The 26,847-nt window shown below is 37.9% G+C and overlaps 1 protein-coding gene and 1 pseudogene across 1 annotated transcript in view; both read left to right on the top strand.

The window, feature by feature from the left end:
* Positions 1-26,847, top strand: part of LOC100580626 (elongation factor-like GTPase 1) — a 393,155-nt gene that overhangs the window by 5,073 nt on the left and 361,235 nt on the right. The gene's annotated exons all lie outside the window — the stretch shown is intronic.
* LOC115835577 overlaps positions 1-26,847 on the top strand; it is a 68,771-nt pseudogene that overhangs the window by 4,411 nt on the left and 37,513 nt on the right.

The raw sequence follows: 26,847 nt of genomic DNA, 5'->3' as shown, positions 1-26,847 counted from the left end.
TTAAAGAGATCTTTATTTATAGCTATGAGTTGAAAGGGCTTGGAATAATTTACTTGGCAGTAGAAAAATAAAGATATATTCGTTTCCATAATGAATTTAGGATATGAACAACAGGGTTTATCAGGTGACAGAGAATAGAGAGAAGAGGAGATGGAGAAGCAAAATTGAATCCACAGGGTAGACCCAGTAGACGTGAAGGTCGATTTGGGAATTGATGTGTGGGTTGCGAGGGAAGCTGGCCCAAGATACTATCTAGAGGAGGCTGAAAAAAACTAGCTTGAGTGAAATAATGAAATGCTTATATTTTCCCCACTTGAGAATTCAGAGAAAGTATAATAACTCTAAAGTAAGTAGATGAAAGGAAATAATAAAGCATGAATTAATGAAATAGTAAACAGACATTTTATAGAAAGGATCAGTGAAGCCACAGTTTGTTTTTGGATAAGATTAACATAACTAGTGAAGAGTGAACCCTAATGTAAACTATGGGCTTTAATTAATCATAATGCATCAATATTGGTTCATCAGTTATAACCAATGTATCACATCGTATACTAATACAATATAGATATAATGGGGAAACTGTGTTGGTGGGAAGAGAGAGTATGTGGGAATCTTCAGTCGATTCTTCCGTGAACTTAAAGTTGCTCTAAAAATATAAAGTTTATTAATGTAAAAAATTACTAGCAATATAGACAATTTTTGATTGTCCTGACTAGAAAACTTTTTTGTTTTGCTTTTCATTGACATTGCTGAGGAACATTTGACATGTTTCACCTGCTAATGTTCCTAATATGGCTCACTGTACTTTGGACATATACAAAGCATAGTATATATAAATAAATATTTTTGAATGAATGACTTTAAAGAAGGGTAACACAACTGACAAAACACCAGCAAGATGATCAAGAAGAAAAGAGAGGAGGCAGAAATAAGTGATACCCAGAAAGAAAAATGCTACAGAAGTTAATACGGTAATAATAGGATATAATGAACAACTTTATGCCAGTAAACTTAAAAGTGCTAAAATGGAAAAATGTCTGGAAAACATAACTTGCTAAAATGGAGTCAAGAAGAAATAGGAAACTTGAATTATTCTATAGTCATTTAAGAAGTTGAATTGGCTGGCAAAAATCTTTCCATAAAGAAAAGACCCAGATGGTTTAACTCTCTAGTTCTGCCAAACATTCAAGGAACAAATAATTTCAGTCCTACTTAAACCGTTGCAAAATATAGCAGAGAAAAACCCAACAATCGGGGAGTATTCTCCAAATCATATGAAGATAGCGTAACTTTGATACCAAAAGTCTGTTAAGGATAATACAAGACAGGAGAATTGTATACCAACCTTGTGATTATGGATGCAAAAATTATAATCCTCATTAACAAACAGAATTCAGCATAGTATAAAAAGATGATTATTCATAGCCAAATCGAGTTTATCCCAAGGAATTCAAGATTGGTTTAACATGTAATTTCACTATATTAATGGATTAAAGGAAGACAATCATGATCATGTCAACAGATATAGAAGACGTAGTAAAATTCAATATCTATTGTGATAAAGCCTCTTTGCAATGTAGTTACAGAAGAGAACTTCTGTAATCTGATGTGGGATATTTATAAAAAACCTACAATGAAGATTGAGCTTAATGATGAAGTGTTAAAACTTTTCCATTCATAGCCAGGAATAAGGCAAGAATGGCTATCACACCCTTCTGCTCATTGTGTTATAACTTCTACTTTACATTCTACTGGAGGTTCTAGCTGCAGTGATAAAGCTGGAAAGAAAAATTAAAAGTGTGAATTTTAGACAGGAAGAAGAAATGTAGATAAATTGCTAAGATATTAGTAACAATTTGGCAGGTTTCAGGATATGAAAACCATCGAAAAGAATACATGAGCAATAAATAGATAATACACAGTAATCTAAAAACATAAACCATTTAAATAGCATAAAAAATATACCTGTGCTGGGCATGGTAGCTCATGCCTATAATCCCAGCTACTTAAGAAGCTGAGGCAGAACAATTGCATGAACCCAGGAGTTTGAGGCTGCAGTGAGCTGTGACAGCAACTGCACTCCAGCCTGGTGGATACCACAAGACCCCATCTCTTCAAAAACAACAACAACAACAAAACCTATAAGATATTGGAGAAAACTAAGACGTATTATGAATGTATTGATGTATTGTAACCTGTGGCCTGGAATCGGCTGAGGCATGAAATTGACTGATGGCTCAGAATAGTAGGCCTAGAATAGTAGGCTGGCATTTCAGATCTGTGGGAAAAAGATGAACCTTTCAAATGGTTCTTGGGCAATTGGTTATCCATGTGGAAAAAAAAAATTGGACCTCTACTTAACACCACACACAGATCAATTGCACAGTTAAGATATTTATATTTAAAAGCAAAACTGTAAAGCTTTCAGGAAATAATATGGGCTAATACTTTTATGACCTTAAAGGAAGATTTCTTAAGACAAAAATGTGCAAACAATTTTATAAAAGGTTAATAAACTACTTAAAATTAAGAACATATTTATCAAAGATGCCAGAAAGAAATGGAAAAAACAAGCCTGGTAACTGTGAAACATATTAATAACACACATATAATTGACAAAGGACTAATATTCAGAGATTATAAATAACTCCTATCCAAAACAAAATAAATCTTTATTACAACCAGTAGAAAGGTGGACAAAAGCCTTGTATAGGCAGTTCACAGAAAAAGAATGTTAAATGGCCAATACAAGAAACTTATAAAGGGATACTTAATCCCATTAATAATAGGAGAAATGTAAATTAAAACCATGAGATGCTATTTATCACCCATCTTAAAAAATAAAGTCCAGAAATATCAACTGTTGAGGTTATGAATCAAAAAAAGCACTGTTCCACTGTGGATCAGTCCAAGTATTTGGAAAATAATTTGGAAATATCAAGTTAGGTTGAGGATGTGCAGATTTAATAACTCAGAAATTCTACTAGTAGGGAGTGTACAAGAGACCTACAACTGTTCATATCAGTGCAGTAATAGTTACAAAAAACTGGAATCAGTCTCCATGTCCATCAGTAATGCAATGGACGAATGGGTCTGGTAGATTTGTGAGGTGAAGTCCTACAGTAATAAAAATGAATGAATTACATCAATATGGCTGAATCTCAAGAAAACAATATTGAGCAGAGAAAACGTGACAGTATAATATGATTCTTATAGAAGGCTTAAAACTTGCCACTCTACATGATATATTGCTTAGTGACACACTCATTTTTAAAAATTATAAAGAAAATAAGGAAATGATCAAGATAAAATTCAAGATAGTGGTTACCTATAACCCAGGAGCACAGTGTACTTCAAAAGTAACAAACTTTTTTTTTTCCTTTTGAAATGGGATGGTGCATACACAGGGGTTCATTGTGTTGTTATTTATGTATTACACATGTTTCATACCAACTCAGTGCTTAAAAACATACATTATAGAAGACTGACAAGGGACTGAGACTTTTTGAAGGAAGGACTGGTGGAGAGGTTGGAGAGGTGAAGGGAAACCAGCAGTGGGATCTAAGGAGAGATGGAGGTAAATTAAGAGGTTTCAGACTCTTGGAAGAATTTCACATATGCATGTAGTACACATGCACACAAAGGGTAACTGTCATGCTGCACTGGAATCAAGAAAAGTGAGGATTGAGAATGATTATTGCATTTGGCCAGACATTGTAGATAGCTTTTAGGACTTTGATTTTGGCAGAGCTGTGGAAATGGAAGCCTTTCTGAAAATTTCAGAATTAATGTGGATGAATAAATGTGGCAGTTCATATCAACAGATAATTCTCAGTGCTTTTGAATGAAAGAAAGGAGTAAATAGAAAGGTTAAGAATTGTTCAAAAGTTTGACAGTGGAGAGAATGGAGGAAGAGTAAGGGAAAATCATTCTGCAAAAAGGAGGAGGAGGTTAGTCTGGTGCTTAGGGCTAAGGAGTTGGAAAGGGATGGGATCTTCATTTAAACGAAACCACTGTCAGTACTGATGCACTGCAAGGCCTAGAAAATGAGATGTAGACCCTCATTGGTGGGTATCACAGTGTTATGAAAGTCATCAACTATATGGTCATATTACAAATATTTTCTACTGTATTCTTTTTTTAAAAAAGATGTATTCAAAATCTATTAATTTGGGAAAGGAATAAAGACTTCTCTTGCCTCTAGAGACCTCTGTTTCAGTCTCTGCTCAGAATTTGTCAAACAGCTTATAAATAGGAAAAGAATGGCTATGTTATTGATGTTTAGAAAGAATTCCCTCAAATGCTACTGTCTGTAAGTTGTTCTTGACCTGCCCCATCATTCATGGCTGATATTTGGACGAGCAACACTCTGGGGAGGGTATGCAGTGGTTGAATACATTTATGATTTCCTAGTGATAATGTTTTTCAATTTGTCATGTTCCGTTCCCGTCAACTAACTTCACTTCTCCATCCCCTCATCACGTTTAAAAAAAGAGAGAGGGCCAGGCGAGGTGGCTCATGCCTCTAATGCTAGCACTTTGGGAGACTGAGGTGGGTGGATCACCTGAAGTCAGGAGTTCAAGACTAGCCTGGCCAACATGGTGAAACCCTGTCTCTACTAAAAATACAAAAATTAGCCAGGTATGGTGGCACATGCCTGTAATCTCTGCTACTTGGGAGGCTGAGGCAGGAGAATCACTTGAACCTGGGAAGCAGAGGTTGCAGTGAGCTGAGATTGCACCACTGCACTCCAGTCTGGGCAACAGAATAAGACTGTCTCAAAAAAAAAAAAAAAAAAAAAAAAAAAAAGAGAGGCACTGTATAGTTTAAAATTTAAGTATTGCCTGGGCATGGTGGTTCACACCTGTTATCTCAGCTCTTTGGGAGGCCAAGGTGGGAGGATCACCTGAGGCTAGGAGTTCGAGACTAGTGTGGGCAACATAGGGAGACCCCGTTGCTACAAAAATAAATAAAAAATTTAAGTATTTAAAACAAAAATCTAAATTAGCAAATTTTAATGTTACATTTTAATTCTTTGGGAAGTGAAGATGCATATGTTGCATTTTTCCAGTTAAGGTACATGGACAGCAGAGAAGACGAACAGATCTGACGGATCACTATGAAATCCAGTGCCATTTCACTACATTATGCAACAGGTAAATCAATCTGTTTTAAAGAAACACAGCTTTGCATCTTTCATGTCCTCCTCTGTCTTTCTGAATTAATTGCATGCCTCAGTTTCTTTGCTTATATTCCACATATTTTATTCTGGCCTCTCCACATGATCTGTTGTCAGAGTCAGGCTGTCCAGGCTTGGATACAGATGGAAACCTCTGACTGGCTTGAGGGCAGAAGAACTGGCAATTCACACCTGCCCCCTCCACCAGGTGATTATATGGATTCCTTCACAAGGAAAGTCAGGAGCCCTAGGACTTTAGCTGGTTCAGCCTTACTATTCTGCCTCATGGCCTGGCCTGCATGTTAGATTTGGAGTAGATTAAAGGTAGACTGCCGTGATCAGTACCAGCTTGCTATCCTCAAATGAGGATGCTACTTTGACAGTAACACTTCTAGGAATTTATCTGACAGAAATATTCATGTAAGTGTGTGAGATACATGTCACTGATATTCACTAAAAAGTTCGTATTCGTGAAAAAAATACCAACAACCTGAATGTCAATAGGAGAATGGTTCAATAAGCTGATACATCCAAGCAGTGAAATACTGTGCAGCTGTTAAAACAGCTGCTAACAACAGCTGTTAAAATGTTTAATATATATGTCATTTTACAGGGGAAAATGGTATGTTCAGAGACAGAAAACAAATTGCAGAGTATTTTTGTAAGATATGAATGTGTTTGGATAATAAAAATATACTCTATATGCGGATAAAGGTGTCTGGAAGGATACTTACCAAATCCTTAACAGTAGCTCTCTGCAGGGGCTATGATTATGGCAAAACTTGCACTTTTCAAAATATTTATTTTTGTAGTATTTGAAAATTTTACACAAAATGTATATTTTTGTAATTAGAAGAAAATAATAAAGATAAATTTTATTTCCCTAATGGACTTACTTGTGGTTCATCCTTCACAAGTGTCATATCTTTGGCACTGCCACCAAAAGATGTACTCTGTGGGGCATGGCTGTTGTACCAAACCAGTTTTGAAACTCTTAGGCACATGAATTCTCAGTGTTTAATGTTTAAAGTAACACTTCTTTTTTTTAAAAAAACAATTCTCACATTTTAAAGGGTATGTTCTCATCCTGTGATCCAGAGAATGGGGTTGAGGGTCTATTCATTTCTTATCTCATTTTATAGACTTCAAGAGATTTGAAGGCTGCCTTCTTCTTTACTCAGATTATTAGTGTGTTTTTATTTGAAGATTCCTCTGGTGTCAGTTTTAGTTGTTCTGCTCTATGCTTTGTCTCTAGTCCCCCTCTCCTGACCCCTTTAACCACTTTATTAAGGTTTAATTTATATACCATAAAATTCACTCATTCCAATTCACATTTGTCTTTCTGGTGTAGGTATTGTAGGAAAATTTGCTATAGGACCCTAGGAATTGAATGGTCTGAACTCTATTTTGTTGAGCTCTGTGACCTTGGCTGCTCACAGATTGTTTTAGGTACCTTTTTTTTTTTTTGAGAGACACAGTCTCGCCCTGTTGCCCAGGCTGGAGTGCAGTAGTGCAGTCTTGGCTCGCTGCAACCTCCGCCTCCCAGGTTCACGCCATTCTCCTACCTCAGCCTCCCAAATAGCTGGGACTACAGGCACCCGCCACCATGTCCAGCTAATTTTTTTTTTTTTTTTGTATTTTTAGTAGAGACGGGGTTTCACCATGTAAGCCAGGATGGTCTCGATCTCCTGACCTCATGATCCACCCGCCTTGGCCTCCCAAAGTGCTGGGATTACAGGCGTGAGCCACCGTGCCCGGCCCACTTTTTTTTTTTTTTTTTTTTTTTGCTCTGTCGCCCAGGCTGGAGTGCAGTGGCGCAATCTCCACACGCTGCAGCCTCTGCCTCCTGGGTTCCAGTGATTCTCCTGCCTCAGCCTCCTGGGTAGCTGGGATTACAGGTGCATGCCACCACACCTAACTAATTTTTGTATTTTTAGTAGAGATGGGGTTTCACCATGTTGTCCAGGCTGGTCTCGAACTCCTGACCTCAGGTGATCTGCCCGCCTTGGCCTCCCAAAGTGCTGGGATTACAGTTGGGAGCCACTGCACCTGGCCAGGTATGCTTTCTTGATTGCACAGACCAGAGACAAGCTAGTTTGGGTTGGGTGGGATAGATTATTGAAAGCATATATGTGAAATGATATTGGAAATAATATTCATGAAAATTGAAAAACAGGAGTCTTACTGGAGTGCTGTCTCATAAAAATTGGAGCCAGATTTTCATTCTGGATCCAGGATAGCTCTAGAGACCACATCAGTAAAAGTTTATGGATCCTTCCTCTGGAACGCCACTGTTGTCCTTGGATTTGGGTGTCTGTTTGTATCTCCACTATTATCCTGTGTGTCTTTTCTCTGTCTCATAGCTTTTGCCTACTGTCATGTCTTCATCTTTGTACATTCACCTTGCCCTGACTTCTTACCCTATTATCCTGTCTGTTTTCACCTTATTTCTGTTGCCTGCTGCTTCAGTCTCTTGTGTTTCTGAGCACACAGGCTCAAGAGCAGGATGCAGCTCTGCTTATCTTTTCATGCCAGCCCATCACAGAGGTTGCACCTATGGATTGGCTGTGCTTGGGTTGGTTAGTCACCTCCTAGTCCAATCAGTGGTGATTGGAGTGGAGTCACAAAGTGTCAAACATGTTTCTTGTGAGCATGGGATGACTGCCTAGAAGAGAATTTGGGCTGAGCAGTCAGCACACTTGACAGTGCAGAGCCCTGTGGGGTTAGAAGTTAGGAATGTTGACTGCGACATATCCTCTCAGATCACCTGAGAGATGAGATATGTTTTTATCTGTATCTTAGTACTGATTCTCCAGAATGGGGTATTTCCTGCTATGCAGGTGGGATGTCTGAAGGCGAACCTAGATGGGAGAAAAAGAGGGAAACCTAATGGTTGAAGAAACTCCACAGGTGACTTTTCTTTATACCATGCCTTCCCCTCCTTCTCACCCACTTTGAATGCCCTCTTATTTGAGAATCTGTGTACTAAATGCAAGTTAAGCCCTTTCTCTGGTTCTGACTCTCAATTTACTGAGCTTTCAAAAGTATTTTCAAATCTTTATTTAGGTTGAAATATAGGGTCTTATTCTAGTTCAAGGTAAACAGATAAATCATGTACATTATAGAAGTGATGTTGAAAACCATCAAGGTCATACACTATCTTAGCATTTTCCAGGAACCTAATTCTTCCTTGAGAAAATGGAACCTCTATTTTCTTGACATTTGTGACCAAAATTTGCTACAAATGTTGGGATCATATTATTAAATTTTGTTATTTGCCTGTTTCTTACCTCTCTTTGTGTCCTACCCACAAGAATACCATACATTTATCTTGTTGGGAAGTATTCCTAACAATATACGTTCTGTAAAGTATCCTAAGGGGATGTAATGTCTTTGAATCCTTTAGCCTAGAATCCAGATATAGAAGACAGAAATAGATTCACATGGGTTAATAATTTAAAATTCATCAAAAGGAATACTGCTGTCATTTCTACTGTATAGCCTTTTTTTATATCTGAGCAAATACTGCTGTTGCTGAACTTTTGAAGTTTTTATCTAATTCATCTTTTAAAATATTTTTAATAAATTTACAAGTTTACATACATACACATGTGTATATATATATTGCATATATAGTATATATTGTGTATATGTATATATATTTCAATTTATATATATATATACACACATATATTTCAATTTTTTTGTAGAGATGGGATCTTGCTATGTTGCCCAGACTGGTCTCAACCTCCTGGGTGCAAGCCTTGTACCCATTTCCTAAAGTTTTGGGATTACAAGTCTGAGCCACCATACCTGGCCCAAGTTCATATTTACTATAGAAAATTTAGTATGTGTTATAGAATATACAGTAAAACACAAAAATGGAATAGAAATCACTGTCAGTTTAGCACCAGTTATTTTATATTTTCAATTTTTATATTTAATGCAAGCTGTATGTGTATGCACACACTGTGAGGTAAATATCTAACTTTATTTCCCCCCCAAAGAGCTTACTTATTCTAACACCTGTCAGATGTGATTATTAAGTACAATATTATTGCTGACATGGTGTTGACACCTCTGCATAAGTGAGGAAGTTTGGGTGGGGCTGTTAAGGACTAGAGAGTGAATTATGCCCACTCATGGAATACCTCCCCCAATTACTGGATAAGGGCCAGTATCATTCAGCTCCACTTGATTGATTGATACCCTGTGGGAATTTTTTTTTTTTTTTCAAGAAAAGTTGGCATCAAGATTTTTGGTAAAATCTTCCAAATGTCAAAATGTCGGCAACTTATTTAAAAATTGTAAAACACCACGTAGAACACACTGCAGTGGGCTTTAGCTTATGAGCTTTTAGTTAGTAACCTTAGGCATATAGTCTAGCTAATAGACTAGTGGCACACTTGGGATTCGCTCAAGAGTCAGCCATATGCAGTGAGGATGTCCTCCAAACGTGTAGACCAAGGATATAAAAGCATTCTGCAAACAGGTCCATATGCAAGTTGATCACTTTGTGAATACTTCTGTGGGGGTTCGTGGTTGTGGGCAGATGGAGGATTTGCGCATGTGTTGATTTCAGTTCTGTGGCTCTCTGGTTTTATACTCCAAAGACTAGGCCATGGAGACACTGACTCATGCCATCTAATTACAGACAAGGCCAACATGTACCAGAAAGTCATCTCTTTTATTCAGAGGCAGTAGCTTCCCTTTCCTTCTGGCTGTGTGAATGTTTACCCATGGTCCTAACTTGCCTTATTCTTTCCAGAACGAGGCTGGGAGGGAAGAGTTCCATTGCCCCTCATTTGACTGAAGGGTAGATTTTGTTCTCATCAGACAATGAATGCTTTACTTTGTGAAGCATTCAGTTGATGCCAGGCCTAAGAAACTGGTTCACTTCTGAGCTAGGTGTCTCATATGGCTGATTTTGTTTAATCTTCACAGCAACTCTGTGATGGGTATTACTCTGATTTTACACATGTGCAAAAATGGAGTTCAGAGAGGTGAAGACACTTTCCCAAGGACAGAGTAATTTCTAGCTGTGGTAGTAGTCCTAGAACCCACATTTCCAGCCTATTCACTTGGACCATTAGTCTCTTGGAAGTCAGGCCACAACTAATTCCTCCTGAGGCTTGAGTATCTCGTTTCCACCAGGGATTGCTATGGACGTCTTGTGGCCAGCACTACTTACATCCCTGTGGTCTTCAGTCACTGCCCACGATGTAAGCCACATGATCTGGCCTCTCTTATAGTCTCTTCCCTATGTTTCTCTGTGATTCTGACAGCCTCTTTCAATCTCCCATTATTCCCTTCCTTACCAAAACTTACTCTGAGAACATTCCAAGGGAAACAAACATTGCTACATCCTCAATGTATTTTTATTGACGTTTCCCCCTTCTCCTGCCTGGCTGTCTTCTGATGACATTGCCTACCTTGTACCTTTTCCAAGTGAATGCTACTCGTTCGTTCATGTTCCATGTATCTCTGGGTTAGGATATGGGATTGCCATTCTTTTTGTTCTCAGATCTGATTACAAAAGTTAATTCTTCTACCCTTGTTTTCAAACTTCTTCTTTCAAGACTCAGACCATCCAATTATTCACCTTTCCAATCATTGTCAGCTCCTGGTGATGGTTCCTGTTCATTAGTGACTTTGGCACCTGACCTCATAATTGTTCTTTTTACCTGAATCTTCTAAGGTGGCTTTTCACCATCCCTGAGAATGGCTTCTTCAATAGCTTATCCTCTCAACAACATTGATTCTACACTTCACCTACCTGTTGTCATGACTACTTTCTGGATTTTAGCATCACCTTGAGCTATTCATCTTTGACATTTCAAATTTAAATACTTTCTTCTCTACAATCTTTGATTCTCCCAGCTTTTTCTTTCACCTGACTAATGAGGTACCCGTTCTTTGACTTCATAATGTTCTCTAGTTTTTTGACTCCCATCAGCCTCTTTCTTCATTCACTTCCTGCCTCATACAGCCCAGAGTTGTCATTTCACTGACAGTCTTGCCAGCATCTTCAGTCTCTTTGGTTCTTGACCTTCTGTCATATTTTTCCCAATAAAACTTTAACCCTTGATAAAGTTAATTCTCTACACGTCTTTGTCCTTGTACTTGGGCTAGGTTCTCAACTGGTCCTCCAGACTGCTGGCAGGTTTCCCATCTCTCTCTATTAGGTCTTGCTTGTTCTTCCCAGCAGCTATTTTAAACCTTCTGGTCTCCTTCAGCCTACCTGTCATCCCTTCCTCCACAATCTCAGCAGACGTTCTTGCTTTCTATTTCACAGAAAAGAGAAGAATTCTCACCTGCTTGCCACTGTACCTCAAAACGTAATGGTATGGGCATTTTTTGCTTGCCTCCTGTCACTGGCAAAAACCTGTGCTCTGGTCTTATCTTCCGTTTATAATCTTTTCTTCAGTATCTTCCACCTCTCCCTCTGTACTGGCTTGTAACCATCAGCTTTTAATCATGCTCAAGTCTGTCTTGTCTTAAATGCATAAATCCTTCTTTCAGCCCCACATTCCTCTGCATGTTTCCTCTTCCCGCTTCTTAGTCAAAGTTATACTGCAATTACTCTCTCAATTACTCTGATGATAGGACCCATACCTTATAGTAATGACATGCATTAGCAGTGTGAAATTGGTCCTTGATCTATGACTCTCCAGGGTGTTGCTAGGCATAGAGATATTATAAGTAAGCATCAACGTTTTTTTTACTCCAGGATTTCTTATTCTGGTTCTTATTCTTATACCCTTCCAAGCAAAACTGCCAGTGATCCAAGGAATTAAGACAATGTGGATGTGTAATTGTTAGATTTACTGTCTACGCAGCAAGCCTTCAAAGGTGGAGAAGTTCTCAATGATGTCAGAGTTCAGGGTGTGGCTACAGTACTGGGTGGCAGATGTGGACTGGCATCATACTGAGAAAAACCAAAAGTGGGTGAGGCAAAATGTAATCAGAAGTGGTCTGAATGGGGTCTAGTTTCATGTTGGAGGAAGGTCAGGAGAGGCCTTTGGGTTGGGTTTGTGCAGCAAAAGAAAACTTAAATCAGTTTGCTATTCATAGTTGTTTCTAGATCATTTTTTCCTCTCATTTTCCTAACCCATGTCACTTTTTTTTTTTTTTTTAAAGACAAGAGTCTCATTCTATCACCCAGGCTGGAGTGCAGTGGTGATCATATCTCACTGCAGCCCAGAACTTCTAGACTCAAGCAGTCCTCCTGCCTCAGCCTCCCCAGTAGCTAAGACTACAGGCATGTGCCACCATGCCTGGCTAATTTTTTAAATTTCTTGTAGAGATGATGGTCTCACCATGTTGTCCAGGCTGGTCTTGGCTCAAGTGATCCTCCTGTTTTGGCCTTCCAAAGCACTTGGATTATAGGTGTGAGCCACTGTGCCTGACCCCATCTCAGTTTTGACACATACCATCAGAGTCAACCACCCTTCACCTCTCCTTGTGGCAGGCTTCTCATAAAGATAGTTACCCTGTTACCTGTCTCAGCTTTACAATTGTGCTTTACAATTCTGTCAAATAAGCTATATTAGTTGATTTATAACTTATAAATTTATACATTGATTTAAAATGTAAAAACATAGTATTGATTTAAGATATAAAAGGTAACCAGGTTCAGTGGCTCACATCTGTAATCCTGTCACTTTGGGAGACCGAGGCAGAAGGATCACTTAAGGACAGGAGTTTGAGACCTGCTGGGGCAACACAGTGAAACCCCATCTCTACAAAAAATAAAATAAAAATTACCCTTGTGTGCCTGCAGTCCCTGCTACTCTGGAGGCTGAGGCAGGAGAATCACTTGAGCCCAGGAGTTTGAGGCTGTAGTGGGCTATGATTGTGCCACTGCATCCAGCCTGAATGTTACAGTGAAACCCTGTATCTTAAAAAAATTTAAAAAATAAAAAGTGATATTTCCTGTGGAGGGAGACTTGTGGTTACTTTATAGTTGGTGTACAACTTATGTATAAGTTCATACATAAGGAATTTAGGAACATGTCTTCAGATAACTCAGGTTCTGCCTATATTTCTGTTATTTTTGTTGTCAGGCAAAATATTCTACCAATACACTGAAACATAAAGGACACTTTTCAGGAGGTTCAGATCGTCATCCATAACTTCAGTTTTTCTTTTTTATTTTATGGAAAGCTTTCTCTTGTCAGCTTTCTATGTATGCGTTAGTGAACATTTCCAGTGTTTTGGAAGTTGAACACTAAACTCTTTACATGTAGTTTTACTGAATACAGAGATGTTTTGGCAGGTCCTAGTGACAAGTGTGCACCTTCTGTCAGACAATTATCCATGGCACTTTAAAACCATGGGCAAGGGAGCAATTCTTTTCCCATAACTCCCTATTAGCAGCAGAAATTGTCTGGAAGATATCTCCCATAATTAACTTCAGGTCTTCCCATTTTTTTTTCAGTTCCCTGGAACATAAAAAGATTGGATTGTTGCTTGACTGATTAGATCTGTGCCTTGAAATGAAGCAGTTTAGTTTGGAATGCCTGGGAAGTAAAGCAGCAGCATTCTGTCCCTGAATGCTATTGCAGGGATTAGTTCAATATGTAGCTTCAGGACTTTGTTACAAATCAGAAAGATCATTTAGCATGCTTAAACAATTTTGTCTCCTGAAAAGTGTTATGCATTTTCTACTTTTTAAATAATTTCCACTAGCAATAATAATAATATCTAGCATGATAAGCCCTGTAATTGTTTTTATGTATTTTTTAATTTGATCACACACACACAAAAGTGGTAAATGGCATTTTTTAAAGAGACATAATGTGGCTGAAGTCACAGCAGAAGAGCTGTGCTTGTGGACTTTTTTTCTCTAATGGATATGGGACTTCTTTCCCCAACCTTTGAAATTTAGGTTAAAGTTGTTTGGAAAGGGTTAAGATGAAAAAGGCATTGAAAGAGGAATTGGGAGGCCTGGCTCAGAGCTGAGCCAAGCCTTTGTCAGCTGTGTAGCTGACCATGGCATTTCCTCTTTCTCACCATTAAATATGTTTGAGGAACTCCAGGTTAAACAGAGTTGGACAGACTTCTCACAGGGCTTCTCTGAACCTTTAATATGTATGTGTGATGTGAGCTCCAAGGCTGGCTGTATTTCTCAGCTGTATTATTTGATCAGACACTTATTTTTTAGGATGTAGATTTTCAGGTGGAAACACTTGGTGTGTCTCTAGCTTTCAGTTCCTCTCTAGATCTGAACCTGCCCTTCCTGAATGAATTTCAAAGAATCTGGAAATGGGTGTGTACTTAGGGGAGCGTAGATAGGTAGATAGGTATTCATTTTCCTGACTATTCCCTAAAAGGTCTGTAACTCCAACAAAAGGTAAGAGCACTGTTGTATAGGAAGCCTGAAATTTCTGTACAAGTGTGTTTTTAGACTCTGTAAAGACCTTGACTGGAGACCCAGTCTCTGAAACTTCAGTATCAGGTCCCGGTCGTATCACAAAGGATGGAAAAGTGCTTGAAGTTCTCCCACTCTAAAGTCTGGAGTTTAGCTAAATGAACAGGCAAGTGTTGTTTCCCCAGTTGCAAAGTATGAAGGAATCTAAGACCCGAGAAGTGACTAAGATGGTTAGATAGCCCTGGGTGTATTTCTGGCTTGCTTCTTTTGGGACCTTGGGTCAGTCTCTTACCTTTTGAGGGTGTTAGCATGTTTTTCTATGGAATAAAGGCTTAGGCTGAGAAAATGTTGAGTGATTCTAAGAATCTCACAGCTTTAATTTTATATGATAAGACCCCAGACCACTACTAGACCTGCTCCTTTTTCTCTGGTGTACTTGGTTGAGACCATGGTACTTATGGAAAATGTTGGCTAGGAGATCTGACAGTGGAAGGCTCGATTGAGGTCCAGTGGACCATTGCTCCAGGGCTCTAGTTATTTGACTTCTTGGATTTTCACTGGAGATCTCCATGGTCTTCTCTGGTTGGAGCCTTCTCTGGTGGTTTCAGCAGAGCAATGGTTTCTCATAAAGCAGTTTGCCTGAAAAGACCAGGAGGCAGCGGGGTGGAGTGGTACTGAAGAAGGCAGTCTGTTGCTAACTGATGGCAGTCTTTCCCACTGAGCCTCAGTACACTTGGGAATGCTTCACCTGGTGTTTTAGGAATTCATTAGCAGTGGAATCTTGGCATGTGAGGTGAAAGTTACTGCCTTCTGAGTGTAGTGGTTAGAGGTATGGTCTTTGGAGTTAAGTGGATTTGAACTTATGCTCTATCATTTGGAATTGTGTGATCTTAGTCAACCTCAGAGTGGGATTCTAGCTGGATGTCCTTGAGAAAAATACTTTTCTGTGCCTTAGTTACCTGCTATATAAAATTGGGCTAATAGTTGTAACTACTACAGGGGATTGTTGTAAGTAAACATCAGATAATTTCTGTATTATGCTTAGAACAATGCCAGCCATGAATAGGCAGTCCACAGATGTTAAGTGCTGGTTGTGGTTATTGTGGTGGTGGTGTTTATCATCAGTATCACGTAATGGCCCATAAATTGCAGGTTGAGCATCCCAAATCTGAAAATCCAAAATCTGAAATGCTCCAAAATTCAAAACTCTTCAAATACCAACATGGCACAAAAAGGAAATGCTCATTGGAGCATTTTGGATTTCAGATAAAGGATACTCAACTTTACAGTCATTCTTGAGCACATTCAAGTTAAACTCTGAGTTAAGGGGAGGAGCAAAAGTAAAATATGTGTTTGAGCATTCAAATAATCTGTCTTTAAAAGAGAATTATATCAAATTTATCAATAATGGGGAATGAGTGCAGAATTCTAAAGTATTACTAATTTTCTGCATGGTATACTAAGTTGTGTTTAATGATAACTCTTTATAACCTAGGATGATCTTTTTTTTTTCTTGTTTGCCTGGGACTAAGGGCTTTGATGGGATGTGGGAATTTCAGTGCTAAAACCAGACAACTCAGGGTGTGCCATCACCCTACTATAAGTTTAATACATTTGTCTGTTGAGACTATTGAAGGAGATATTAATGGGAGAGCACATAGTGCACTGCTTGGCACATAGTAACTGCTCCTTAAGTTGTGGTAGAATTGAGTCTAAATCTTTTGTAGCATTAAGTCTAAATCTACATATTTTGTAGAATTGAGTCTAAATCTAAATCTTGATTGAGCAGATTCATACACTGCCCTTTGATAAATTGTAGGGAAGAACTTGGCCAACTGCTTTGTTGGCCCTTTGAACAGCTTTTACTGTCAGGCTCTTGGGCATTGATCTCTTTCAGTTTCAATTTCCTAAACTGTAAAAGGAGAATAGTAATATGTATCTCACGGGGATATTGTAAGGATTCAATAATATATGATTAGCACATTAAAAGTGAGTATCACAGTGGCTGGCTCCTACTAAGCTCTTAAGTGGTAACTATTAGAATAATAAATAAAGTCCTTTGGCATTTTATGTAGATGCTATTTGGAATCAGTAGTCCCATCAGTGGGAAAAGTTGGAATGATAGCTCTTGACTGAGTGTTTGACTCCTCTGGCTTTGCTCAGTTTTTTCTTAGAAGCTTTCAGCTTTCTTATTCTAGAATGCCTGAGGAAGAGCATTATATACCTGCACAACTGAAAATGTGCATTTACAAATTGTATTTTAGGTAATGAGGAGTACCTGATTAATCTGATAGACTCTCCAGGACACGTGGACTTTTCCTCAGAAGTATCAACCGCTGTTCGCATTTGTGATGGATGCATCATTGTGGTAGATGCTGTGGAAGGAGTCTGTCCACAGGTAATGGATTGTGATGAAAAAATATTTAAATGGTTAAGGGTGAGGAAAGAAGGGGAACTGATTGACTTGAGGCATTTCACTGACAATCAGAACATTGGTTTTATATTTCACATTTGGTAACATTCCAGTCTGTGAAGGAGTTAAATCACCAGAGTTCTGAAGGGATCTTAGAGATGATGACTTTGATTTAACATACTTTGTTTTTGTTTTAGTTTTGAGACAGAGTCTTGCTCTGTCCCCCAGGCTTTAGTGCGGTGGTGCGATCTCAGCTTACTGCAACCTACGCCTCCTGGGTTCAAGTGATTTTTATGCCTCAATCTCCACATTAGCTGGGATTACAGGCATGTGTCACCATGCCTGGCTAATTTCTGTATTTTTGGTAGAGACAGGATTTCACCATGTTGGTCAGGCTAGTCTTGAACTCCTGGCCTCAAGCGATCCGCCTGCCTCAGCCCCCCAGAGTGCTGAGATACAAGTGTGAGCCACCATGCCCAGCCTTATTTATCCTTCTTAACTGTCAGTTACATAAAGGCAATGATGATTTCTTGTCTGTAGTCCTTTGCTACTGTGCTGTATACATACTTTGTGAATGCCTATTGAATACCTTTGTGTGGCTGGCATAGTCTAGAGTGGTGTCTAATGTGCTCTAATTATTTCAAATCATGAGTTTTACATTTTTCTTTCTGTTTTTATCAGACACAGGCAGTTCTGTGAGAAGCTTGGCTTGAAAACATCCATCCAGTTTTAGTGATTAATAAGATATATCACTTGATAGTGGAACTGAAATTCACCCCACAAGAGGCCTATTCTCACCTCAAGAGTATTTTAGAACAGGTATTTTAATTTTTAGTATCTAAAAAATTTAGCCTTGAAGAAGAGTTTTAAGGAAGTTACTGAGCTGGGTATGAGCCATTGGTACAGAAAAGTAAACTTTTCCACTTCAGATTCATACATGTTGGTGTTATTCTACAACAGAGGCAACAGAATAAGCATGTTCTCAGTAGTGCCTTCCATTTCTTGGAAGCACCCATCATGTAAAGCTTGGACAATAGGCTGTCTTGTTTAAAACATTGTATCTTGGTTCCAAAATGAAGCAATATTAAGATCTTATTACCTGTCTGTAGTATTTTATTACCTAGTGTTAGAGGAAATTTTACCCAAGCATTCATTCATTTATTTATTCAGCAAATATTTCATAGATGTATGTTGAATAAATGAATTATCGAATGTCCATTGTGCACTAGGGATTGTGAATGTAAGATGGACGGGTCAGAATCCCTATTTTCAAGGAGCTCACAGTATAGTGGGGGAGACAAACAAAGAGATATTTGGAGAACAATGAGATAAGCCCTGGGTGTGATATGACAGCATAGATAAGGGCCATCTAACCCAGTCTGGGTCAAGAGGGAAGAATGAGTTAGAAATCATAGAATGGAAACCTTGAGATGGAAGTAAAGTAGGTGTTTGCCAGGCAGGCAGTTAGGAAAAGGGCATTCAAAAGAGAAGAATATGACAGGCAAAGTCATAAAAGCAAGAAAAAGCACAGTACAGTGTTTAATTTAAGGAACTGCAAATTGTTTTATAGCTGATTAATTAGATCATGTTAAACAGTGACAAGAGATGGGAAAAAGGATATGGATTTAGATGTTGATGAACCTCGTATGCCATGCATAGGAGTTTGAAATTTCTTCCTCAAGATAGTGGAAAGCATTGATGAGAGCAACTTGAGTATATTTATTTGCTAAAGGCAGGAAACAATAAAAGTAGAACAGTGAAAAAGAATGATGGATGGATATCATTCCTTGTAGAAATAGGAAGAGGTAGGCCAGGTGTGGTGGCTCACACCTGTAATCCCAGCACACTGGGAGGCCGAGGCGGGTGGATCACGAGGTCAGGAGATTGAAACCATCCTGTCAAACAAGGTGAAACCCCGTCTCTACTAAAAATACAAAAAATTAGCTGGGCATGGTGGCCAAGATTATGCCACTGCACTCCAGCCTGGGCGACAGAGCGAGACTCTGCCTAAAAAAAAAAAAAAAAGAAAAAAATTAGAAACAGGTAAAATAACTCCTGCCCTCCATTGGCAGGAGAAAGGTCAGTGGTATTTGCAGACATAAGTGAGCTTGTAGATTGGGATGTGGGGCACTTGAAGGAAATCTGAGTAATAGGTTCCATTTTCTTTCTGAGGTAGGACATAAGATTACTGCCTATTTGGGAGTGAAAGTAGTTGAGGATTAGGAGTTGGGAAGAGGGCCTGAAGAGAGTAGTGCACATTTCAGACAACTGATGTGAGAGATGGGCAAGGCAATGGACTAAGGTTACAAACTAGGATTGTGGGGTTGGAAATCATGAGTACTTTGTGATACTAGGCCTCAGTACTGAAAAACAAATTAAGGATATGACACATTAACATTTACATTAAACTAATAATAATAATAATCACACAATGACCTTCCAAAAACCTTATAATTTAGTTATGCTGAGTTTAGGAAGAATGGATAAATCTAAGTTATTCACTGATTGTGAATGTCACCTCCATTCGTGTGTGCTTAATGAGCCCAAACGGACTGATGATTCCAGCCCCAACACAGGTTAAACAGTGTTTCTCCTGCCATGAGCATGCTAAGCATCTGAATGACACTCTGCCATTTCACCATCTCTCCTAGATTAATGCACTCACAGGAACTCTTTTTACTTCTAAAGTCCTAGGAGAAAGAGCAGAGAGAGAGACTGAATCCCAAGTGAATCCAAATTCTGAACAAGGAGAGCAAGTATATGACTGGAGCACTGGCTTGGAGGACACAGATGATTCTCACCTTTACTTCTCTCCAGAACAGGGAAATATGGTGTTTACCAGTGCCATAGATGGGTGGGGCTTTGGGTAAGTCTGTTTGAATCTGATTAAATCTCTTTGCGAATTTTATATACAATTGGTTTTTTTTAATGAAACTTTTTGAGATCACTATAGATTCACCTGTAGTTGTAAGAGATAATACAGAGAGTTCTCTGGTGCCCTTTACCCAGTAACTGCCTCCTATCCATGATAACATCTTGTAGAACTGTAGTACAATAACCAAGCAGGACTTTGCCATTTGCCATCAATATACAAAACATTTCTATCACCACAAGGCTCCCTTACGTTGCCCTTATATTGCCACAGCTACTTCCTTCTCACCCTCAAACCCTTTTTAACCCCTGACAACCATTTATCTTATCTCCAAATTTCTCATTTCAAGGGTATTACAGAAATGGAATCAAAACAGTATATTATAGATGTGGAACCAAAAAAATATGTAATATTTTTTGGATTGACTTTTTTCACTTAGCATGATTCTCTAGAGACTTATCCAAGTTATTGCATGCATTATTACTGTAGTTGGTTCCTTTCTGTTGCTGAGTAGTATTCCATGGTATGGATGTACCCCAGTTTAACTATTCACCCATTAAAGGACATCTGGTGTTTTTTTATTTTCCTTTTTGGGCCATTATGAGTAAAGCTGCTATAAACATTCATGTGTAGGTTTTTGTGTGAACATAAGTTTCATTTCTCTGGAATAAATGCCTAGGAGTGCAGTTACTGGGTCATATAGTAGTTGTATGTTTAGTTTTTAAAGAAACTACCAAACTGTTTCCAGAGGGACTGTACCATTTTATATTCTCACCAGCAATGCATGCATGAGTGATCCAGTTTCTCCAAATGTTCACGTTTGGTGTTGTCACTGTTTTCATTTTAGCAGTTCTGTTGGGTGTGTACTAATATGATATTGTGGTTTTAATTTGTGTTTTCCTGACAGCTGGTTTACCTTGAACATCTTTTCATGTGCTGATTTGTCATCTGTAGGTCCTCTTGGGTGAAAAGTCTTTTCACATCCTTTCCCATTTTCTTATTGTGTTTTTTTGGTACTCTTCAGTTTTGAGAGATTTTTTCTATTCTAAACACTAGTCTTTTGTGCTTTGCAAATATTTTCTCCCAGTCTATAGTTTGGCTTCATATCCTCTAATAGTGTCTTTCAAAGTGAGCAAAGTTTTTTTATTTGTTTGTTTGTTTTGGGTTTTTTTTTTTTTTTTTTGAGACAGAGTCTTGCCCTGTTGCCCAGGGTGGAGTGCAGTGACGCAATCTTGGCTCACTGCAACCTCCACCTCCTAGGTTCAAGCGATTCTCCTGCCTCAGCCTCCTGAGTAGCTGGGACTACTGGTGTGAACCACCACTCCCGGATAATTTTTGTGTTTCTTTTAGTAGAGACGAGGTTTCACCATGTTGGCCAGACTGGTCTCGAACTCCTCACCTGAGGTGATCCTCCTGCCTCAGCCTCCCAAAGTGCTGGGATTACAGGCATGAGCCACCGCGCCCAGCCATCAAAGTGAGCAAAGTTTTTAATTTAGCTGAAGTTTCCTTTAACATCTTTTCTTTTTATGGATCTTGATTTTAGAGTCAAGTTGAAGAACTCTTTGCCTAGCTCTAGATCCTAAAGATTGTCTCTCATTTTTTCCTAAAAGTTTTAGTTTTACCTTTTACATTTGAGTCCATGACCCATTTTGAGTTAACTTTTGTATAAAGTGTGAGGCTTGGGTTGAGGTTTTCTTTTGTGGGGGAGAGGGCCTATGGATTTCCATTTACTCTAGAACCCTTTGTTGAAAAGGTTATCTCTTCTCCATAGAATTGCTTTTGTGCTTTTGTCAAAATGCACAGTTTTTTGTTGGGCATACTTGTGTGGGTCTGTTTTTGAGTGTTTTGTTCTGTTCCATTAATCTATGTGTCTTTCCAACAGTACCACATAATTTTGATTAGTTTAGCTACATAATAAGTCTTGAAATCAGGTAGATTATTTCTGTCCACATTATTTTTATTTTTCAAAATTACTTTTGCTGTTCAAGGCCTTTGCCTTTCCACGTAAATTTTATAGTAATCTTACCTATATCTGCAAAAACATTTTGCTAGGATTTTGATGGAAATTGCTTGGTAAACCTGTTAATTTGGGGAGAATTTTGACATCTTTGCTAAGTTGAATCTTTTCTGTTCCATGAACACTATGCCTCTCCATTTATTTAAAATTTTTAAAAATCTTTTATGAGCATTTTATAGTTTTCAGCATATAAGTGCTATGCATGTTGAGTTAGATTTACACTTACTTTTTCATTTTTCTGAATGATTATAAATGATATTTTTAATTTTGGTGTTGACACATTCATCTAGTATATAGAAATACAATTAATTTTTGTATGTTGATCTTGTATACTGTCACCTTGCTGAACTCACTTGAAGTCCTTTGTAGATATTTTGGAATTTGCTACGAGACAATCATGTCTGCAAATATGAATTGTTGTATTTTTTTCCTTTTCTATCTCCATGCTGTTTTCTCTTTTGCTGATTGCACTGGCTAGAATTTCCAGCACTATATGACTGACATTGATGAGAGCGGACATCCTTGCCTTGTTATCGATCTTAGGAGGAAAGCATTAAGCCTTTCACCATTAGAAATAATGTTAGGGCTGCAGGCTGTTTTTAGATGTCGTTTATCAAGTTGATGAAGTCCGCTAATATTCTTATTTTTTTGAAAGTCGTTATGAATGTGTCAAGTTTTGTCACATACCTTTTCTGTATTAATATATTTGTATGATTTTTCTTCTTTAGCTTGTTAATATGGAATATTACATTGATTGATGTTTTTGAATATTGAGCCAGTCTTGCATTTCTTTATAGATTTTATATACAATTGATTTTTAACTTTAACTCTATTCTTGAGTAAATTCAAATGTATACCACAAAAGGATCCCACTGTATTCCTTAGATCAGTTTATTTCCTGTTAGTTTTTTCTTTATCTTAAAGTTATTTATACATAGATGAACAAATATATCAACTTTTATACCAACAGTAGCAAAAGTTAGTCTAGCTTTATTGAGGATGTACATATGCTAAATATTGAGTTAGTCACTTTATTTAAATTATTTCACCAAAAACTCTGACAACACTCCTTTGAAATAGATATTAGTATTTATTATCTAAGTCTCAAGAACATTAAGTAATTTTGTTCAACATCACTCAGCTGCTAAGAGGCAGAGCTGATATTAAGATTAAAGTCTGCCTGAGTCTGAAGCCTGTGTTTTCTTGACATGGTTCTTTGGTGTCTTCCCTATGGGGTAGATGGATCCTTATTTCTTCTTATTGCCTCTCCCGAATTTGTACATGCTGAGGCCATGTTAACAGTGACATTGGATTTCAGAATGGAGTAGATAATTGATCACATTTTTCAACTACAACAATTTCTGACTGGTGGAATCAAAAAATCCAAATGTAGTTAAAAGATTATTACTTTGAGATAAATGTCTGTGGTTTGGATAAATAGTGGGACCATAACTGTAGTTAACTTTAGTTGTGGGCTAGATATTGCATGTAATTTGCAGGGATCATAGAACTAGAAATGATGCACTAGGAGGAAACAGAGTCTCTTCATGAAATATGTATCAGTATGACTTAGAATTGGAAAGAAAGAAAGGATCAGGAGCTGACTACAATGCAAGGCTTGGGAGTAGCCTAACAAATCTCTGGCTTCGTTTTTTAAAATGTATTTTCCTTTTTACAGGAACTTGTTCTCCAATTTCCCTTTGACCAGATTTTGTCTTGGGCAGTGTAATATAATATCATAATTTTCTGTTTGTAATAACTTATAGATATCTTAGTCCATTTGATGACCGAAAGATCATAGTAGAGCTAAATAAACTGAAGTAAAGCATATGTGATGAAAATAGAAATTGTGAACCTGCTGAGAATTTGCACTTTTCATATATGGTTGATGGGTTGTCATTATCACCTTTCTAGGCCTCAGTTTACTTATCTGAAAAAACAAGAATATTAGGCTAAGATGATTTCAAGACTTTCTTCAGTTTCATTCACAGTGATTCATTCAGTCGTATAATAGGGTCAGTCTTGTTGATTTCCTGATTTGTGAGCATTCTGCTAGTAAGCCACAAGGTGGGAGGCTTGTCCCTTTCTCACAGTGATTTTCATAAGTGATTTAATGTTTTATGCTAATTTTAGTCCAAATCCCACAAATTGGGGGAGGTTTATTGTGGAAGGAAAAGGAATGGGGAGGAAGTTGAATGGATAGAATAAGGGTAATTTATGTAGATCTTACTTTTGACATTTTTAGATACTATCAGCCAATAAATGAATGTTCCCCTGTATTAGACAAGGTCAGATTAAGAGATTGGCTAGTGTCTGTTCTCAACAAGTTGATAGGTGAATTTATGGGAAAGTAGTGGTGGAAATGAAAGCACCAGAGACATTTTTTCCTTCTCATTTTCCTCTAAAATGCCAGTTAATAGGCCAAGTTGACAGCTGCATGTGTCACAAAAGGTGGAAAATGAGCACATTCCGGAATTTGCAAGATGGTTCTATAAACTCTGCAGTGGGAAAGGATTAAGAAGTGTGACTAGAGGCTGAACCTAGATCTTCTGCCTCAATCTATCCTGTTAATTGATGTTAATCTGGGAGAGTCTGCTCTGAAAAGCAGAAGCACATTAACTTGAATGGGTAGCATCAAGAATCCAAGTTCTTGTTTTAGATACATAGAACTGAGTCCTCAACCTTATAGAATAGGGACAGGAGAGCAAAGACAACAAAAAGCCCTTTGTATTAAACATACTTGTCTTTGTGTAACTGAGTCTTAGAATTCTGTAGTTAACATTAATCCACTGGGTAGCTTAGAGGGCAAAAGGGTGTGTGGCTCAGTAATTTCATACTTGACTGAGTTGTCATTCAGCAAGATACGCAACGAATAGATCAGTAGTCTTGGAATATAAATCTTTCTGCAGGTCTCTTAGAATCTTGTTTGCAATTACTCTGTAGAGGAAATGAATTAAAATAGAATTCAAGAATGGAGAAGTGCTACAAATTGTCAGTGTTTAAAAATGGTAACTAGTGACAAAAATAAATAAAAGCACTAGCAGTAATGTGAAATGGCTTGATGTTAAGCAAATTTTGTGGTAACTATGGGATAAAAAAGAATGAAAAGGACAAGAAACAAGATTTTGAAAGATTTATGTACCCGTATGTGTACACATGTGTGAATATTTTATATGGTGGACTAGAAGAGCCTAGCCTAAGCAAATGGGCAAGTGTCTTACTATAATTTATGATTTTGATAGAGGTTTTGGGAGTATTTATTTATAAAAATATTTTAAGTTTACCACTTTCAGAATTAAGAGCAGGATATTTATCTGACATGTCATTGTAAAAGATAAAAGAATGTATAGCACAGTCTGGGTAACACAAATCAATATTTTTTTTAAATCCTGGAAGAATAGAAACCACACTAGAAATCTAACTGATCAAAACAGTTGTGCCAATAAATGATTCTACCAATAAATTTATGAAATCCCCTACTAAGGAGATATTTTTTAGAAAGGAAATTTTATTAAAAAAATAAATCCATAAGTTTGATACATAAAAGAGATAAACATAAGGCATAATGGACAGAAGCTACATACAAAGCTTTGGCTCAGATATGCCAACCAAATATGAATGAAAAGAGAGGTTTGGCAATATTAACAATAAAATAACATTTATTGTAAATGAATTATGGCATAAGGATAATTTTCGTACAGATAATTGACACATTTACTAGTGAAGAGATTAACTATCAATTATCATAACAACAAAGTGCATGAGACAAAAATAGAACTACAAGTAGAACTCTGCAGGCACATGGTTTGGGGGAGATTTTCACAGGTTAAGTAGACAGGAACATGAACCATATGAATAGAATAATCAAAGTCAGAATTTAAGTGTCAGTGGTGAAGGATATACAAAAATTGGTCCTTTATCAGGTGAACAAATAATTCAAATTTAAAAGAAAGAAAATGTCACAGGTTTCATGTGTTCATCACTCAGTCATTATCTCCGGTTTTAACCATTTAAGAATAGACCCAAGTCACCAGTGTGGAGAGCAAAGCTTCAGCTGTATTATTGAGGCCCCAGGGAGCATCACTACTAAAGAACAAGGCTCCCTTCTAAAGTTAGGTTGGAGAATGCCTGGGAAGTCAGTCCACAGTGGTTGCCTCCTATTGTTTCCTTCCATGTGTAAACCTTGGACCTGCCTGCAGGTCCTGAATTGGATTTGCAAATCTGCATGGCAGGTTACAGCCTGCCTAGCAAAACTGGGTGTTGATAAATGAAAAGTTTATGATAAGGGTATCCTGACTTAACATCTGGTAGTAAGGCTCTGTGTGCCGTTCTGGGTGTGCTGAAACACAGGAAGCCAGGAGGAGGCCTGACTCTTTTTAGGGATCCACAGAGTAGGCAGCAAGGCAGAGCCTGCTTTTTTTTGAGGCGTAGGAACTCTACCAGTGGATGTCGGCCTTTCACCTTGTCTTCATTTCTGGAGGAGTGATTAAAGAGTCACCTGCGAACAAAGATAGTTTTATTTCTTCTTTTCTAATCAGTATACTTTTTATTTCCTTTTCTTCTGTGATTGCATTAGGTTGAGCTTTCAGTATGGTGTGGAAAAAAACTGGGGATATCCTTTTTTTTTTTTTTTTTTCCCCTGAGCAGGCATCTTTCAAGATGCTGGTACTTTGAAAATTCTCATCTCAGATCTTAGATTAAATTATATTGTTCTCTAAAGAGAAGGTATTTCTTAGGTCCTTTATCCAGGCAATGCAGATGCTGTATATAGGACCCTTAGTTGTTGACTGAGTGTCCTCCTGTGACTGGAGACCATGGTGGTAACTGGTTTCTCTGTGGGCTGATGCGAGTTAAGTCAGTGTGTGTATGTTTACCATTAATCTAGGATAATAAAAACTTGTTTTGGCAGGTTGTGGCTCAAGAGTTTCTTTCATTTGTGAGCAACTGTCACATATAGCAGGAGTAGCTGAAATAAAGTTTATTGTTGGCA

This window comes from Nomascus leucogenys, chromosome 6 (assembly GCF_006542625.1).
Source record: "Nomascus leucogenys isolate Asia chromosome 6, Asia_NLE_v1, whole genome shotgun sequence".
NCBI classification, from domain to species: Eukaryota; Metazoa; Chordata; class Mammalia; order Primates; family Hylobatidae; genus Nomascus; species Nomascus leucogenys.
The sequence above is the reverse complement of the archived record's forward strand: the minus strand, read 5'-3'. Positions and strand labels throughout refer to the sequence as shown.